At 43.0% G+C, this 19,781-nt stretch overlaps 1 protein-coding gene across 1 annotated transcript in view; it reads left to right on the top strand.

The window, feature by feature from the left end:
• The window catches only part of SPRYD3 (SPRY domain containing 3), a 2,261,394-nt gene that overhangs the window by 76,088 nt on the left and 2,165,525 nt on the right, over window positions 1-19,781 (top strand).

Genomic DNA, 19,781 nt, shown 5'->3' with positions numbered 1-19,781 from the left:
ATATAATGTCCAGTGGTTACAAAGCATATAAATTTTGAGAATGTGAAGTATATGCTCATTTCAAAGAGGAGAAAAGAGAAACTCTATGCATTATGTACATTGTATTGTACATTAATACATTGTACAATACTACATAATATAATTATATATGTTTTTATATATATATATGTATATATATGTAAAATACAATCATATATGTATTTTATATATATATATATATATATATATATATATATATATATATGTGCTTGATACTATATACATTATATATATATATATATATATATATATATATATATATATATATGTGTGTGTATATATATATATATATATATATAATTATAATTATACATTGTACATTATTATATAATACATTTATATACATATAATAGAATTATAGGTAATATAATAATACAATTGTACAATAATATATTAATACTTTGTATTATTATATTATATATATTATACCGCATAAAAGCAGGAATTTATTTGGTGGTTACCAGATGTATTCAATCGGAGAGGTGTAAACAGAGATAAATTAATCAGCATTATTGTACCAGTGTCAGTCAGCAAGTGATGAAAAAGTAATAATTATGGATTTTTCATCAGTTGGCAGTAACAAAAAGCATAGGACTTTAGTTATCACATAAGGAGAAGGAAGAGGTTAGTTTATAGAGCAGGTACATAGCCAGGAATAGTTGAGATGATTTTTTCAGTATTTGTTTGAAGGTGATGGTGCTGCCTGTGTTTCTTACAGAAGGTGGAAGCAAGTTCCATAGTTTGGCAATGGTGAAGGAGTAGAGGAGTTGATCAGCAGGTAAGGTGGGCTTTTCTATTTTTAGAAGTAGAGGAATTCCAGATCTTGGCTGCTTGCTGGGTTGGTATTTGGCAAGTACTGTTGAGAGAGCAGGACAGCCTGTGGGTCTGTAGATTATTTTGTCTGCTGTGTTTATTTGGGTGAATGAGAGGTGGTGGGGGCAGTTCTAGACAGCTTAATTGTTTCAGTGAGTTAGTGGTGGGATGAGAATTTGGCCTTGGTGGCAAATTTGGCTATTCTGTTGTAAAACACATCAAGTTTGGATTTTGGATATTGGTGAGAAGAGAGATGCCATAAAGGAGATAGGGTAATAGAAAGGTGTTTGTCAAGGAGAGGCTAAGAAGGTGTTGGTGCCTGTAGACCATACTGAGCTTTTGGTGTGTGTTTTTGATGTTATTGTTTGTGTAGGTCAAAATTTAAGGCTTTCATCTATAATGATGCCTAGTAGTTTAGTGAGTGGGCAAGTTCTGTAGTGGTATTCTCTTGGACTTGTATAGTGAAGAGTTTTTTTTTTTTTTTATCTAGGGGAGTGATTTTCTTGGGGATAAAAATTAGTAGTTTTTTTTTTTAGGGCAAGATGATTGTTAAGCATCCAAGATTCATGTGAGCTTTCTTGGTGATTTACTGAAGTTCAGAGCTGGAATTTTCAGTGCATATTACTGTAGAGTCATTAGCATATTGGATTACTGAGCATTGTGGGAGAGTGGAGTGAAAGTTGTTGATAAAGATCCTAAATAAGAGAGGACCAAGTATGGAACCTTGGTGTACCCCTGTTGGAAGTATTGTGTAAGGTAGAGTAAGATTATTGCCATTTGGTGGATTGTTGCCAATTGGAGAGAAAGCTATTGAACCATTGTAGGCTAGGTGGGGAAAAGTGGAGGGTCGATAATTTAGAGAGGAGGATGGTGTGTGAAATGGTTTCAGAAGCTTTGGAGATGTTCAGGAAAAGAGAAGCAATTTATTTTGTCAGAATTCCATGCCCAGTTAATTGTACCAAAGAAGGAGAGGAGGGCAGCAGTGGTGCTGTGTTCTGATCTGAAACCATGCTGAGTGGGTGATAGTATTTGGTTTTCAAGCAGGTCATTGAGTTGGGCATAGATGCATTTTTCCAGTATTTTAGAGAGGGGGTGAGAGAATTGCTATGTGTGAGAAGTGTGTGGTGTTTGTGTTGGTCCCACCTTTGTGTAACAGAAGAATGAATGCTTTTTTCCAGATGTCTGGGACAAGGGATTCTTGAATTGATCTGTTAATGAGTATGCTGATGGGATAAGCTATAGAGTTTGCAGCTAGCTGCAGGACGTTTTGGGGGTAGATTATCAGGGGCCAGAGTACAAGGTTTTAGCTTAAGTAAAAGTTTTTATTGTGGCAGTAGGTATGGGTGAGAATTTTAGGTTGGAGTCGAGATTAGGATTGTTTTCTGGGATGATTTGGTCATCGGCTATTTTAGTGGTGTTAATTGTAGGAAAAGTGGTGGTTATGTTGGCTATTGTGTCAGTTAAGTAGGAATTGAAGAGGGTGGCAAGTGCAGTGGGGATTTTGTGTGGGTCAGGGGGATGGGTTACTTTGAGAGCCTGAGTGTACTAGTTGGTTAATGGAGGACCAGAATTTTTTGTAATTATCTTTATGTTGGCTTTGTAGGTGGAGGTAGTAGGCTTTTTTTTATCTCTGGTTATTAGATGTTTTGCCTGGTTACGGAGTTGCTTGTATTGTAGTAGAGTTGAGAGATCTTTATTTTTCTGCCAGGATTTCTAGATTTTATTCCTTGTGGACATGACTTTGGATTTTGAGAGCCAGCTTGTATGGTTTTGTTTTATTAGTTTTTGCCAGGTGGATGCTTGTCTATTTAGGATGTCTAGGAAAGGTGAGTTTAAGGATTCAACAGCCTCATTAAGTGGTAGGGATTTGAGGGGTTTCCAATTTACTTTAGCTAAGTTTTCATTAAATATAGATGGCTGGAACTTTAGTCAAATTTCTAGTTGATTTGTAATGTTGGCCTGGTGTTGGGGTAGATTTGCGTGGGATATATGTTGGGTGGTGGTCGCTAATGGTATTAGGTAGCATGCCTGCAGTGATGACATTGTTAGGGTGGCAGCACTTATCATCCAGTCTACTGTGGAGCCCCAGTTGTTTTTGTGGGGTCTGGTGATGTTTTCAATTAGTTGGGAGAAGTTGTAAAGGTTTTTTTTTTTTTTTTGAGCAGTGTCTAGCTAATTAATGTTTATATCACCTAGGATGCTGGTTTAATTATCTGTGTTTTTGGGATGTCCAGGCAAGTATGTTCTCTAGTATTATTATGTTTCCTGGAGGAATATACGGAGAAATTATGCAAATGTTTTTATGATAAGTTATAATATAGAGATATTGGTGAGAAGAGAGATGCCATAAAGGAGAGAGGGCTGGAGAGAAGTTGGGTGTTGGTTTTGAGAAGTGAATTTAAAGTATATTTGCTAGTGAAGAGTACTGCTACTCCCCCTCCTCTCTTGTGGGGCAGATCGTCTCTTAGGCTGGAGTAGCCTGGAAGGAGAAATTTGGTGTCTTTTATATTTCAACCAGGTTTTGGTAGCTGCTATAATATCAGGGTTGCTTTGTGAACTCCATGCCTGGAGTTCAGGTATCTTGTTTCTAAGGCTTTGGAGATTTATGGTTGATAGCATGAGAGATTTGCCAGGGTTGCTGGGGCTGGGGAGTTGGTCCTGGGTTGGGTTGTATATCACCACACTCGGATATAATGCTTTGGCTAATTATGTGGGTTATACATATAACGTTTCTAGGAAAAAAATATTTGCTCCTGGTGGTGTGATAATGGGAGTGTCTTTAGAAAGGTGGAATTTTTACTTTGCATAGTACAGGGGTATTGGCTGCGAGTAAGCTAGGGTGGATGTCTGAGTAATTTGATAAATGCGGGTTATGTGTGGTGGCTGTACAGGTGGGTGTAGGAAGTTATGTTGGGTATCTGGAAAGTTGTGATTATTGTTAGAGACTGTGTAAGTGAGAGACGTGAGATCATAGTAGTAGTAGTAGTAGTAGTGAATGACATGATGATGGTGGTGGAGTGCAGTGTGATAACAATGAATATGAGCAGGATAACAATAGATGTTATGTTGTCCTATCTCTCCTTCATTTTTGCTGGTTGGGTTCGGAGCCGAATCTCGGCTCCGACTCCGCTATCTACCACTGGCTTGAGGCTATAACCTATCCCATGGCACTTCAGCGGCTGTTCCCCAGATCTCGTTTGCCACTTGAAGCTTTGGGATTGTCTTCGCTGGCTCAGGCTAGTAAAATTTAGTATTATACTCTGTTTTTGGATAACTTTCCTGAAACTTACTACTATTTCTTAGTTTACCTTTCCCAGTTACAGTATAGTGCCTTTTTGTGTGTTTGTAGTATTGGCTATATTTTCCTTGCAGCTGTCCCATTGGGCCTTGTTTTTCTCTCTTCCCCTTATCTAGTTAAAGAATCCATTTCAGTTAGAGGATTCATTCCTCCCTTAAGGAGTCATGGTTTAAATTAGAGGCGTCTCTTCGGGTTGGAGGAGATTGTCATTTAATTTAGAAACTTCTCCTCCTCCCTATCCTTTCTAAAAAAAAAAAAAAAAAAAAAAAAAAAAAAAGCCTTTTCTATCAAGCTTTTACCTTTTATAGTAGTTAAACTTTCTTTCACAGGTAAACATGTCTAAAGAATCCGTCAAGGAGCACAAACAATCTGGATTTAAAAAGTGCGATTCATGCACTCAGAAAATGTCTGTAACAGACGGGCACACAAGTTGTGTTTACTGTCTAGGACCAGTCCATCTCCAAGACTCCTGCTCAATTTGTCATAGCTTCAGTGCAAGGGTCTTATAGGAGAGGAAAAATAAGCTCATTTTAAGGGGCTTGTTGAAAGTTGAAGAAGGTAATCAGACCTCAAAACTGGGTAAGTCTAAATAGACTGCTTTATCAGCTCCTGTGTCTGAGCCATCAAGCAGTTTCAAAGATACAGCATCCTCGGATCTGAAAGTTATCGGTTCTGACAAATCTGGTTCTCCCTCGGTTCCATCTGTCTCTTCAGAACCGTTGCGGAGCTGAAAAAGGAGTCGGTCACCATCCTTGAAACCCGTTCATTTGGTGCCGCAATCTCCTTTGTTACAGTCTGTGGCAGGTAGCCACAAATCGTCAAGCCATTCCTCTCGATCCTCCAGATTATCGGACGATGATGTGGAGTAGGTCATGAAGAGGTTGCTCCAGACCTGGGCCCTAGCAGAAATTTTCTCGAGAACAGTCCATCGGATCATGGAGCTGACAACAGTACCTCAGAGAACGTCGATTCCTACTCTGACTTGGACGATTTCAGAGCCAGAGAGTACGGAAGTGCCAGTAATCACTCCTGATATCTCAGCTCCGTCTGCCCCGATCTCATTGATGGTGTCTTCCATCGAGGGATCTGAGGGTCGAGACTCCCTGGTAAGCTCCGGGGGGGGGGAGAAGAGTCGAGTCAGACCCATGTCGGAACCGACTCTCCAACTCAGTGCTTCAGCTTGGGTGAGTTTGGCTCCCACATCAGCCTCGGAGCCACCCTTCTCAGTGCCGGAGAGCTCTCCCAGCTCCTCGGGAATGGAGTCTTTGCCTGCCCAGGACTGCAGTGCCTTTGAGTTGATGCAGAGTTTGCTGTCCACTGAGTCTGCTTCACCTTCGGCTCCAGCCTCTCATCTCCAAAAAGAGCCAGTGTCCACCTCTTCATCATCCCTCCATCACCAGCAGAGTAGAGAGTCAGTGCACCAGGAAACCCCAGTGGGTGGAATCTCCTCTTCCTATACCTCCCCAGAACATCCACCCGAGGAGGTCCTTCGGAAGTGACAATGTAAGAGGAAGCATGTAGACTCCCCTGAGTCTGTCACTTCTGATAACTAACTTGGAGGATTCAGAAGGGTCCCCATGGTCGCCCTCTGAGGATGTCTCTTTTTCAGACATTCTGGAGATCCTTAAGCAGAGGGGCGGCTGGAAGTCCCTTTCCCCTTCTGGAGACGAGTCTGTATACCTGGAGGCATTTGGCTCTCGCCCCTCCACCTCTTGGGTGTCCCCCCACCTTTTGACCCTCTCCTGGGTGTAGTGAGTCGGAAGGTGTGGGACTCTCCAGAATCAGTGGACCCCATTGTTCGGAGGCTAAATAAATTTATTACAGCCCCAGAGGACAGACGGTATCTAACTAAGGGAGTTCCAGTAGATGCGATGGTGTTGGCTCCGGCCACAAAGAAGGAGCTAGCTGAAACGTCTGCATCTCTCCATCCACTGAAATAAGGAGTCTCGCATGATGGACAGGTACGGGAAGCGTACTTTCTCTTCAGCGGCCTTTACCTTGCAGTCGCTGAATTATTTATCACATTTCACCTGACTTCAGAGGGATCTCCTAAAAGAGCTGGGAGATGCCCTACAAGGTGCTACAGCCCAGGATTTATCTGATAAGATTAATTCTCAGCTTGCATCCTTAACCTCCATCACTAACTCCTCCATGCACCTCATTTCCTACGCAGCCGATGGAGTGAGCAGGACAGCAGGCACAGGAATAGCTTTTCGGAGACATTCCTGGATGTGCCTTTGCGAGTTTGTTGCTGAACTCTTCAGATCTTCCTTCCTTGACACCCCCTTTGATGGCTCGTCCTTGTTCAGGCCGAAAGTGAAAGAGACTCTCACCAGGAGCCAACAAGATGACAAGACTCTGCCATCGGAGTCCATTTTTCACCCCTACCAGACCCTACTCTAAAGGTCAGAAGAGAAGAAAGATGTGGTTCCGGAAGTCCAAAGGAGCCTTATTTGATGCTTGTGGTGATCCTTCCCCCAGGGGCAGAGGGGGAAATAACAATGGAAGATGCCGACCACGTGGCAGAGGGGGTTCGCAGAACCAGGGTGACAGAGATGCTTTCTCTGGTCGGCCCTTCCAGCGCTCCTGAAAGGAGGACCGACTGTCTGCCTCTGGAGGCAGTCGGGGGGGGGGCTATCTCTATACCCAGAAGCCTGGCTGAATTTGACTCAAAACAAATGGGTTCAGTCCATTATATCCAGGGGTTACAGCATCCCCTTTCACTGTTTACGTCATCCGTCAAAGTTTATCCCAGACATTCCACCCAGTCAAAGGGATCAAGCAACACTAGAAATTCAAACATTGCTAGAAAAAAGTCATCCAAGAAGTCCCCGCAGACCAGCTAAGATCTGGAATTTACTCAAGGTTCTTTTTAGTTCCAAAAAAGACAGGGGACTGGAGACCCATATTGGATCTCAGCAGACTAAACAAGTCAGTGAAGAAGTCAAAGTTCCAGATGGTAATACTGCAGTCTACTCCCTTTTTTGGAACAAGACAATTGAATGTGCTCGTTAGATCTTCAGGATGCGTCCAACCTTATAAAGATGGACAGGCGCTGCAGAAGATTTATACTCTTCCAGCTGGGAGTCAGTCATTACCAGTTCAGAGATCTGCCCTTTGGACTCTCCATAGCCCCCCAGAGTGTTTACCAAATGCATGGCAGTAGTCACGGCTCATCTGAGACATCAAGGATTCCAGGTGTTTCCATACTAGACAACTGGCTCCTAACTGCCACCACCAAGCAGCTACTAATCAAAGCCAAGGACTACACCATACATCTATTCTCAAAACTAGGCATTACTATAAATGCAGAAAAATCTGCTTTGTTGCTATCACAACGTATTACCTTTTATAGGTGGAGATTTAAACACAAGCAACATGTTGGCAAAACTGCCTCAAGAAAGGATTCAAACGTTACACAGTCAAGTGCTTATCTTGCTCATTAAGAAAAAAAGTACAGGCAAGATTTGTCCTCAAGGTCCAAGGCTCTATGGCAGCGACAATAACTCTAGATGTGAAGTTGTTCAATCTCGCCTTTATTCTTACTGATTGGTTCGGAGTCGATCCTCTGCTCCGAGTCGGCCAGTTTGCAAAGCTCGGTTTCTAATAGCTCGAGGCCGAAACCCTATCCCACAATGCACCTCTACCTTTCCTAGATCTAGTTTGCCACTGCAACAGATCGTGCATTTTCTACAGCTCTGGCCGTATTTGTGAAATAAGTGTATTTATTTTTGGAGTTCTTGCTAGTTTTCTTGTTAGAATTCAGAAGTATTCAGCCAGGATAGACTATCCTTTCTTTATTTTTTTGTGCTAAGTAGTTAAAGAAAAATAACTTTTTGTTCTTGTTTTGGCATTAGGCCCTGTTGGTTTCTTTAGGTTTCTCCCTATCCCGTACAGCCGAGTTAGGCTTTCATTATTTGTTAGAACTGTAGCCGGTTAGGCTTAATTTTGTTTTCGCTGATAAGTTTTAAAAGTGGTGTGCAGACTTTGTTGTTTAGTGTTTATCGTTAGAGTTCTGATTGGATTGTTGTTGGGATTGCTTTATCTTACAGTGATTTAACTGCAAGGTCCACTATGTCTGAAAAAGCTACGTCAGGGTTTAAAAAATGTCCTAAATGCAATCAAAAAATGTCTATCACAGATGGCCACACCACCTGTGTTTACTGTTTTGGGAGAGGTTCATCTCCAAGAGGTTTGTTCGTTTGCCATGGTTTCAGTGCCAGGCTTTTGGCAGAGAGGAAAAGAAAGTTGGTTGAATGTGGTCTGATAAGTCTGCATTTCAGTCAGACTTGGATACTGCTCTGGAAAAACCTCTGAGAAATCAGAGACAGCACTGGTAAGAAATTATGAACATGTTGTCACTCCCTTGGGAGACTATACTTTACATTCCTGCAATAATTATTATATTTACAATTATAGCGATTTTGTTATATCCGATTGTTGTTTTCAGTTATTTACTAAAGGGTTTAAGTATGTGCCTAAGAAATCTAGTAATTTAATATCAGCCATCCTGGACCTTAAGCTTTTTACCCGAAAATTAAATTTGGAACACTTACTGGGTAATTCCAATGCCACTCCTGGTTTTTTTCTGAGGAGATCTAGTACCTTCAATCCCCCTCTTCACCCACAACTCAAAAATTTTGAGAAAAGGATCGAGGGCAGGTTTAGGAAGGAGTTGGGTATGGACCGTCTTGTGGCCAACCTAACACAAGAGGAGAGACAATTACTTGAACATCTTAGGGGTGACCCTACCCTTAGGGTTATGGAGCCTGATAAGGGTGGGGGGACGGTCATCATGGATAGTTTGGTTTACCAAGGTAAAATGTATGACATCCTTCATGACCATCAGAAATACACCTCTGCCTCCCTGAATGAAATCAACATCTCTTATCATAAGATTGATCTAGTTGTTCAGGACCTATTAGATCAGGAGGTTATTGATTTTCCAGTTTACACCTTTCTTTCCAACCCAGATCCCAGAATACCATCTATTTTTGGGATTCCTAAGGTGCACAAAGACCCCATTGACCCTCCTTTAAGGCCCATAGTGGCCTCCCAAGGTTCCAAGACACATCCTATATCCAAATTTTTGGATTGGAAACTGAAAGAGCTATGGGGCAGGGAAGAGTACATTCTAAAAGATTCCTGGGCCTTTTTGCGTCAAGTAACACCAGAACTATTTGTACCTAATTTGGTATTTTTGACCATTGACGTGGTGGATCTTTTTTTCTGTTATTCCCCACGAATTAGGTCTTGAATGGTTAGAGGAGGCCCTTTGGGAATGCCCCAATATTACCAACAATGATGTGCATGCCATCACTGAATTAATGGGAACAGTTTTAAAGAACAATTTTGGCTATAGTATTTAAACTTGTTGAATGCAGGATCTTGTTGTATCTGATGAAGTCTTTCCAATTGACGAAAACGTGTGTGGAGTGTATTTCTGGAATATTTTTGACACGTTAATAAATCTGTTTGGACTTTTTGCCTGATTGTGAGCCTTATTGCCTAAACTACTGGACTGGTGTGGCTGCTTTCCTTGGTGAGGTTTGTTTTACTGCAGCGTTTGTTCTTTGAGGTGTGTTCGTTATGGCTGCTAGTCCGGTGGTATCTCCAGGGCATGGGCAACAGAGGAATTTCCCTGTGGAATCGTCCGGGTCCGAAATGGACGGACTATCCCGGCTCACGGGCCAGTTAACAACTTTAATCAATCTCCTGACTCCTTTGGGAACTGGTATCCAGGCTCTACTTCAAGAGCAACGTAATCCTTCTAAGTCGGTTGGTTCCAACCAGAGAAATGCACCCGTTTTAGATCTTGGTGATGGTGTAGTCCGAGTTAGAGAGAACGTACAGGGCGTACGCGTTCCTGCTACCGATTTCAACAATACGCCAGCTGTTTTCCACCAAACTGCATCTTCACCTATTTTTGCTGCACAACCGGACGGAGATATTGGGAATAATCATTCTTCTACTTCCTCTTTCAACGAATGGTTTAAGGCCAAACCCAAATTTCTTTTCGAGGAGCATTTCCAGGGTCGTGGTGCTAATGGCGTTGTCTACTCCGAATTGGAACGGCGTTTTGAGAACGCCCTTTACCGGTATCGGACTCTCGAGCTGGACAATTTGTATCTTATGGAAAATTTAAACAAAGGTACTGTACCCAAAGGTTTACGGGTATTTAAATACCCTAATCAGGTTATGTTAGGCAGCCCCTTTCATAAGGACCTCATTGAGGCCTTTGATCAATGTGGGCGCAGCATAGTGAAAGCTATTATTAAAAAGAACAATGAAGAATTGTGTATTTTACAGCAAGATATTTCGGTGTATTTTAAAAGAATGTCTGATGATTTGTTGTTTAATTCTAACAAATGTAGTGAAATTACAAGGGATATTGATACACATTGTGAGACAGTGTTGAATCGCAAGTATAAAAAGTTAAGAAGGGACCTGTTAGAATACGAACAAGGACGACAATATCCTAATCCGCCTCCTTTTAAACAATTTTACCATCATGAGCATGAATTTGGTTTTTCCCCCGATAGTCCTTCCAGGGAGGTTCCATTGGAACAGAGGGATATTACATCTCCCCATGGTGACTTCCCTGAACTAATGGGTGAGGATGAGCCAGCTCTGCGTAGGTCTGAACGTATTCGCCAACAAGGGCAACAACCCCACAATAATTTTCACCCTTTAGATCGGGCCCCTCCGGTACAGAGAGGGGGGAGGGGGGGATTCACTCGAGGGTGGAAGAGAAATCAGAGACAGCACTGGTAAGAAATTATGAACATGTTGTCACTCCCTTGGGAGACTATACTTTACATTCCTGCAATAATTATTATATTTACAATTATAGCGATTTTGTTATATCCGATTGTTGTTTTCAGTTATTTACTAAAGGGTTTAAGTATGTGCCTAAGAAATCTAGTAATTTAATATCAGCCATCCTGGACCTTAAGCTTTTTACCCGAAAATTAAATTTGGAACACTTACTGGGTAATTCCAATGCCACTCCTGGTTTTTTCTGAGGAGATCTAGTACCTTCAATCCCCCTCTTCACCCACAACTCAAAAATTTTGAGAAAAGGATCGAGGGCAGGTTTAGGAAGGAGTTGGGTATGGACCGTCTTGTGGCCAACCTAACACAAGAGGAGAGACAATTACTTGAACATCTTAGGGGTGACCCTACCCTTAGGGTTATGGAGCCTGATAAGGGTGGGGGGACGGTCATCATGGATAGTTTGGTTTACCAAGGTAAAATGTATGACATCCTTCATGACCATCAGAAATACACCTCTGCCTCCCTGAATGAAATCAACATCTCTTATCATAAGATTGATCTAGTTGTTCAGGACCTATTAGATCAGGAGGTTATTGATTTTCCAGTTTACACCTTTCTTTCCAACCCAGATCCCAGAATACCATCTATTTTTGGGATTCCTAAGGTGCACAAAGACCCCATTGACCCTCCTTTAAGGCCCATAGTGGCCTCCCAAGGTTCCAAGACACATCCTATATCCAAATTTTTGGATTGGAAACTGAAAGAGCTATGGGGCAGGGAAGAGTACATTCTAAAAGATTCCTGGGCCTTTTTGCGTCAAGTAACACCAGAACTATTTGTACCTAATTTGGTATTTTTGACCATTGACGTGGTGGATCTTTTTTCTGTTATTCCCCACGAATTAGGTCTTGAATGGTTAGAGGAGGCCCTTTGGGAATGCCCCAATATTACCAACAATGATGTGCATGCCATCACTGAATTAATGGGAACAGTTTTAAAGAACAATTTTGTGTTCTTTTCTGGGGAATATTTCCATCAAGTAACAGGTGTGTCAATGGGGGCTAATTGTGCACCTACTTTTGCTGATATTATTATGTACATTTGGGAAAAGAAATTTATCCTGGACAGCCCTTTTTCCAAATCTTGGAACTTTTATGTTCGATTTCTTGATGATGTTTGTATCTTTTGGACGGGTCCCGTGGGTGATATAGGGAAATTTATTCAGTACATCCATACCACCACCAATTTCTTAAGGTTTACACATCATATTTTCCAGCATAGTGTTAACTATTTGGATGTAACACTTACCATGGTTGATGGTGGGTTTAAATCTAGCATTTATCGTAAACCCACATTCTCCAATGGTTATTTACATTATCAGAGTTCCCACCCTAATTTTCAAAAAAGGGGGATACTTAAGGGACAATACGTTCGTATTTCCAGGATGACTTCCCTAGATGTGGATTATCAGCAGGAATGTGGCACATTACAAAAATTATTTTTAGAAAGGGGTTACCCTGTATCATTGATCAAGACCGTTGAAGAGGAGGTTACTTCAGCTAGATCTTCCAGATTTGCTCCCATATTGGGTAGGTCCGGTGTTAATACCCTAGATAGTTTTACCAATAGTAAAACCGACCAGTTTGCAAGTAGTTTTACCTTCATTACACAGTTTAGTGGAAATGCCTCCCACATAAGAAGTATTGTGGAAAGGGAATGGGACACCTTTAAAGAGTTGACCGACTTGGATACCTTTAAGGGTAAGGATGTCAAAACTGTGTTTAGGAGGGGTATAAACATTAAAAAAACTCTAGAGCAACAATATGCCCCTACCTTGCACTCTAGACCCAATGTGGGGGTCTTTAAGTGTGGTCATTGTTCCTCTTGTAAGTATATACTTCAGGCTAGCCATGTGTTTTTGGAAAGTAGAGGTAGGGACATCAAGGTCAGGGGTCATTATAACTGTAAGACTGGTGGTTTGGTTTACCTGGCCATATGCCAACAATGTCCAGCGTTTTACGTTGGCAAAACCGAAAGGTTATTTTCTAGGCGTATTTATGAGCACATTTACGATATTTCTAAGTGCAAAAATACCAGTGCCCTGTATAAACACACTACCATATGCAATAACGCTAAGTTTTTGTTTTTTGTTTTGGATGTGGTTCCTAAGGACATTAGGGGGGGTCCATGGGAGGCATGCTTGGCCCACAAGGAAACCTACTGGCAGATTTTGTTGGAGGCCAACAGACCCCCTGGCCTTAATGAATCCATTTCGATTGTTCCTTTTTTAAAAATTAAGGCACATTATATTTAAATTTATAGTGCTTAAGCTGTTTTATTGTTATTATTTGTATTATTCATTTTTTGATTATACTAGTAAATGAACATTGTTATGTATTTATGAAATTATAAGTTAATTCAAAAAATTTTTTAGGTTAGTTTTTTATTTAATAATTTGTTTTTGCTCTTGTGGATTAGGATGTATTAGACATATTACAATGCATTGGTACCTTCATTTGTTGGAAAATGTGTTTTTTATCTAGTCCTTTGACTTTAAATATTTAAATAATGATTTATTAATTAATCAATTAGTGTTTGGCTATAGTATTTAAACTTGTTGAATGCAGGATCTTGTTGTATCTGATGAAGTCTTTCCAATTGACGAAAACGTGTGTGGAGTGTATTTCTGGAATATTTTTGACACGTTAATAAATCTGTTTGGACTTTTTGCCTGATTGTGAGCCTTATTGCCTAAACTACTGGACTGGTGTGGCTGCTTTCCTTGGTGAGGTTAATTTTGTTTTTGCTGATAAGTTTTAAAAGTGGTGTGCAGACTTTGTTGTTTAGTGTTTATCGTTAGAGTTCTGATTGGATTGTTGTTGGGATTGCTTTATCTTACAGTGATTTAACTGCAAGGTCTACTATGTCTGAAAAAGCTACGTCAGGGTTTAAAAAATGTCCTAAATGCAATCAAAAAATGTCTATCACAGATGGCCACACCACCTGTGTTTACTGTTTTGGGAGAGGTTCATCTCCAAGAGGTTTGTTCGTTTGCCATGGTTTCAGTGCCAGGCTTTTGGCAGAGAGGAAAAGAAAGTTGGTTGAATGTGGTCTGATAAGTCTGCATTTCAGTCAGACTTGGATACTGCTCTGGAAAAACCTAAACCATCTTCTTCTGCAAGTTCAGATCCAAAGGGCTCTTCGGTTCCAAAGGTTTCCAAGAAGGTTCCTGTATTGGTTCCACAGTCATCGGAACTGCCTGTACAGGTAGTTGGTAGAAGCCAGTCCCCAGTCTTGGAACCGGTATCTCCCACCTTATGATCTTTGATTCTGGGCTCACCGGCTCTTTCTGTAGCTTCCTGTCGAGCTTCCAGACTTTCAGATTCGGATGTAGATTGTGTGGTACGGAGACAAGTTACGGGATCCAGCGCTGGCTAAAATTCTGTTGGCTTCAACTCGGGCAGTTTCGGAACTGACAGTCATCTCCTGTAATTTCTGCTCCTCCTCCAACTCGAATTGAGACATCAGAGCCAAAGGGAGCTGTTCAGTCATTTGTGGAACCGTCTGTTCCGACACTCACTTTGGACCTGTTGGCACTGACAACCCTGATGTCTTCTGCCCTGGCAGCAGACTGTGGGAGCTGACACTCACCCGTCAGCTCTGGGGAGGAGAGTCGATTCGATGGGTTGGTTCTGACTCTTCCCCTTGGGGCCTCCGCACGGATGAGCTTGGCTCCCACCTCTGGCTCAGAGCCGGCAGTTGGTGCGGGAGGAGTCATTGGTGTCTTCGGACCTGGGCGCTTCCTCGCACCGAAGCATTGGTGCCTTCGATGCCATGAGGAGGGTTTTGTCCCCCCGGGCAGTCACAACCTCTGATATGGCCACCTCCTCCCTGAAAGCGCCGGAATCTTCTCCGTCACTGCAGACCCATCGTAAGCGTAGGGACCCGGAGTCTCAGGAAGCCCCATGGGGGAACTCTGCCCTTCCGAGACCTCCCCAGAAGTTCCCACTGAGGAGGTTCCTCGGAAGAGGTTATGTAAGAGGAGACATTTAGATTCCCCTCAGGAATCCATCACATCTGACCCTGATTTGGAGGAATCGGAAGGGTCCCCAAAGTCCCCCTCAGAGGATATCTCCTTTGCGGATATCCTAATATATCCTTAAGCAGAAGGGTGACTGGCAGACCCTTAACCCTACTGAGGATGAATATGAGCTCCTGAAGGCTTTTGGGTCTCGACCCTCCACCTCTTGGGTTTCTCCGCCCTTCGATGAGTTGATGGACCCTTTTATCTCTAAGGGCGTGGGAGTCACCAGATACTATGGAGCCCATTCCTAGGAGGCCCAACAAATACATCTCGGCACCTTATGATAAAACCTTTTTATCCAAACCAATTCCTGTTGATGCCATGGTGGTTGTGGCAGCTACTAAGAAAGAGATGTTGGAGACCTCTACGTCTGTCCATCCTCCTAATAGGGATTCTAGGATTATGGACAGATTCGGCAAGCACATGTTAAGTTCTACGACCTTTGCTCTTCTGTCTTTGAACTATCTAACCCACTTCTCAAGGCTTCAAAGAGAGCTCCTGAAAGAGCTAGGAGATACTCTCCAGGCTACAGTAGCCGATACAGTGGTGGACAAGGTGATGTCTCAGTTTGCTACCCTCAATTCTATCGTTAACTCTTCCATGCATCCCGTATCATACGCAGCTGATGGGACGAGTAGGGCAGCAGGTACAGGAATAGCTCTTCGGAGACATTCCTGGATGCGCTTATGTTCTTTTGCGGAACCTTTCAAGTCGTCCTTTTGTGAATGCCCCATTTGATTATTCTTCCCTTTTCGGACCAAAAGTTAGAGACCCTCACCAGATGTGAGCAAGACGGAAAGACTATTTGCGGTAGGAGTCCGTTTTTCCATCCCTACTAGACCTTATCCTAAAGGTCAACGGGGAGGGAAAATGTGGTTCCGCAAAGCCCAAGGAGCCTTTCCTAACTCACGAGGTGAAGCCTCCTCCAGGGGCAGAGGATGGGCAATGATGGAGGACAACGCCCATGTGGCAGAGGGGGTCTGCAGAACCAGGGCGACAGGGATCAGTTCCTTGGGAAGCCCTACCAGCACTCCTGAAAGGAGGCCTGACTGTCCTGCTCTGGAGGCAGTCAGGGGACGTTTATCTTTGTAACTAGACACCTGGCTCAAAATTACAAAAAAACAGATGGGTACAAAATGTCATATCCAGAGGTTATTTCATCCCCACCCCAAACGAAGAAAAGGAATCCCGGACATTCCACCCAGTCTATGCGATGTGACAACAGTAGAGGTTCAAAAACTATTAGAAAAAAGAGTCATCCAACCAGTCCCAGCAGACCAACAAGGATCCGGAACTTACGCAGGATTCTTTTTAGTGCCAAAGAAAAACGGGGACTGTAGACCAATTTTGGACCCAAGCAGACTCAACAAGTATGTAGAAAACACAAAAGTTCCAGATGGTCATGCTTCAGTCTATACTCCTGTTATGGGAAAGACATTTGGATGTGCTCAATAGATCTTCGGGATGTGTACTACCATATCAAAATGGCCAGGCCATCCAGGGATCACCTGCACTTCAGGCTGGGAGCAGGTCATTTCCAGTTTCGGGCCCTGCCCTTCGGTCTCACTACAGCCCCCAGAGTGTTCACCAAATGTATGGCAGTAGTCATGGCTCACTTGAGACATCAAGGGATCCAGGTGTTTCCATATTTGGATGACTGGCTCCTCACCGCATCCACCAGGCATCATCTTATTTGGATGAGGGGCACTGCCTTAGATCTTTGTTTTCAACTGGGCATAACAATAAATTCAGAAAAGTCTGCTTTATTACCATTGCAGCATACAGTATTTATAGAAGCAGACTTGGACACAGCCAGCATGTCCCAAAATCTTCCCTCAGAAAGAGTGCTTACCCTACGACATCAAATTATAGATCTCCTTTCAAAACACAAAACACCAGCATTGTAGATTCTCATGCTGCTAGGCACCATGGCAGCAGCTATCAATGCAATACCCCTGGCGAGATCTTACAGCATTCTTCAGTGGCTACTATTCATGCAGTGGACTTTTCAGGACTTGCCAATGAATCAACAAGTTCTGATAACCAACTCTTGCAAGGAGAGTCTCTGGTGGTGGCTAACGTCAGAATCGGTGAACATGCAACATCTCTCTGTCCTTCTGGTTCCAGTTGCAATGGTGACCACGGATGCCTCCCTGAGCAGGTGGGGGGAGGGCATTATCAGGGATGGACGGCCCAAGGTACATGGCAGGTACACGAGGTTCAATTGCATATAAACGTCCTAGAGATGAGAGCGGTTCTGTTAGCATTGCAGTTCTTTCAAGACTCTCTTCCTCTGGGCACAATTGCAATCCAGTCAGACAACAAGTCCATAGTCTGGTATATAAACAGGGTGGAACCAGATCTTATCCCCTGTGTCGAGAGACTCGAAGAGTATCGAAATGGGCAGAGTCTACCCAGCGCTTTCAGATAGCAATGCACATCCCGGGGAAATCCAACGTGATAGCGGACAAACTCAGCAGGGCAATTCTGTTGCCTCACGAGTGGTCCCTCAAGAACGAAGTAGAGAAAATGATTTTCCGCAGATGGGGCCAGCCTTGCTGCCACCTCTTTGCGAATCCCACAAACACCAAATGCAGCAACTACTTTGCCCTGATCCCGCAACAGGAACTGTCCCCAAGGGATGCGCTCGTACACGATTGGCCCCTGGGACTCCTTTATGCCTTCCATCCCTTTCCCCTGATTTCCAAAGTTTTGCAGAAAGCCAGTTTTCTGGGCAGGACACTTATCTTAATAGCCCCATATTGGCCTCGTCAAATCTGGTTCCCCTTTCTGAAGCCTCGTCTAGTAGAAGAACCTTGGATCCTGGACCCAATGCCTGATCTTCTGACCCATTCATCAGGAGCTCTTCACCCTTCATTTCAGTCCATCAAACTGACAGCTTGGCTGCTCCAATTCCCAGAATAGCTAGGTTCCAAAATTTATCAGAAGAAGCTCAACATATTCTTTTGTCCTCACATAAGTCCAACCAGTAAACTATACCTTAGTAAGTGGAAGAGGTTTTCAATCTGGGCTCAGCAGAATACCATTGATCCTTTTCTAGCCTCCATATTCCATATCTTAAAGTTTCTGACCAAACTGTGAAACGAAGGAGCTGCAGAAGCAACCATTCGGGTACAACTGGCTGCTATATCTAATTTCCATATAGGTGAATCAGGAAACGGTATTATGTCCCACAAGATGGCGAAGGCCTTTTTGAAGGGTACGATGCATTTAAAACCACCAGTTAGATCACCTACTGCTCCATGGAATCTGAATTTAATCCTGTCCAAGATTATTCTCCCACCTTTTGAACCTGCTTCTTCCTGTGAGCTGAAATATCTTTCTTGGAAGACCATTTTCTTGGTGGCCATTACATCCACACGCAGAATTTCTGAGTTGCAAGCCCTTTCAATTAGGCACCCATATTTGATATTCCACAAAGATAGGGTTTCCCTCAGGACAAACCCTTTGTTTTATCGCAAAATTTGTTCAGAATACACCCTTAATCAGGCAATTGAATTGCCTGTTTTCTTTCCCAGTCACACAAATCAATTGGAATATATGTTTCACAAGCTTGACGTCCATAGACATCTTTTTTTTATTTAGACTGGACAAAAGACCATAGAAGAGCTGATCAGTTGTTTGTCTCCTTCTCAGATTCAAAGAAAGGTGCAGCGGTATCTAAATCTGCCTTTATCTAAATGGCTCTCTGCTTGTATATCCTTTATATACCACAAGGTATACATTTCTTTAGAGAACAAAGTCAGGGCTCATTCAACCAGAGCTGTTTCTACTTCCATAACCTTTTTGGCCAGACTACCCATTGATTCTATTTGTGCAGCTGCCACATGGTCAAGGCCACATACTTTCATAACTCACTACAAAGTAGACAGGGCCTCTAGGGACAGGGCTTCATTTGGTTCTGCTGTCCTTAGACAGGTACTGCTGTGAGCCACCCAAGTTTGTGGTGCTGGGGATGCTACCCAAGTTTGTGGTGCTGGGGATGCTACCCATCAGTAAGAATGAAGGCGAGATTGAACAACTTCACATAAAGAAGTTATGTACTTACCATAACGTTCTGTATGAGTTGTTGTTCTCACATTCATTTTTACGACCCCCCCCCCACACCTACCCCCATCCAATGTCTGGAAGTTTGAGAGCGGCTCTACATTGGTTTTGGTTCTTTTGAGGTGTTTCCTCTCACTAGTTGTCTTTATGATTTCCTTCGAAATCTGATTTAGATTTACCACTAGTTGGCAGCAAACATGATCTGGGGAAGGTAGAGGTGCATTGTGGGACAGGGTTTCGGCCTCCAGCTGTTGGAGACCTCGAGCTTTGCAAATTGGCTGACTCGGAGCCGAGTTTCGGCTCAGAACCCATCAGTAAGAATGAAAGCGAGAACAACACGCATGGAACTTTATGGTAAGTACATAACTTCTTTTTCCCCTGGCATGACTTCACATGCGAATATTACAGTGGCTACTCTTTGCTCAATGGGTCCATACAGGAGTTACCCATGTCTCACGAGGTTCTCACTACAGACTCCTGCAAGAGGGATCTACTTTGGTGGATCCAGTCCACTCAGGTAACAATGGGCAGACCATTTGTACTTCCCCATCCTGTCGCTACAGTAACCATGGATGCATCCCAGATAGGGTGGGGGGGGGGCATTATCTGGGACAGGCGGTCTAAGGGGTTTGGAAAGATCACGAGTACCATTTGCACATCATTGTCCTAGAGATGAGGGTGGTGCTTCTGGCGTTGCAAGCA

Source organism: Protopterus annectens, chromosome 9.part0, assembly GCF_019279795.1.
Source record: "Protopterus annectens isolate FY-2018-M chromosome 9.part0, PAN1.0, whole genome shotgun sequence".
Classification (NCBI taxonomy): Eukaryota; Metazoa; Chordata; order Ceratodontiformes; family Protopteridae; genus Protopterus; species Protopterus annectens.
The sequence above is the reverse complement of the archived record's forward strand: the minus strand, read 5'-3'. Positions and strand labels throughout refer to the sequence as shown.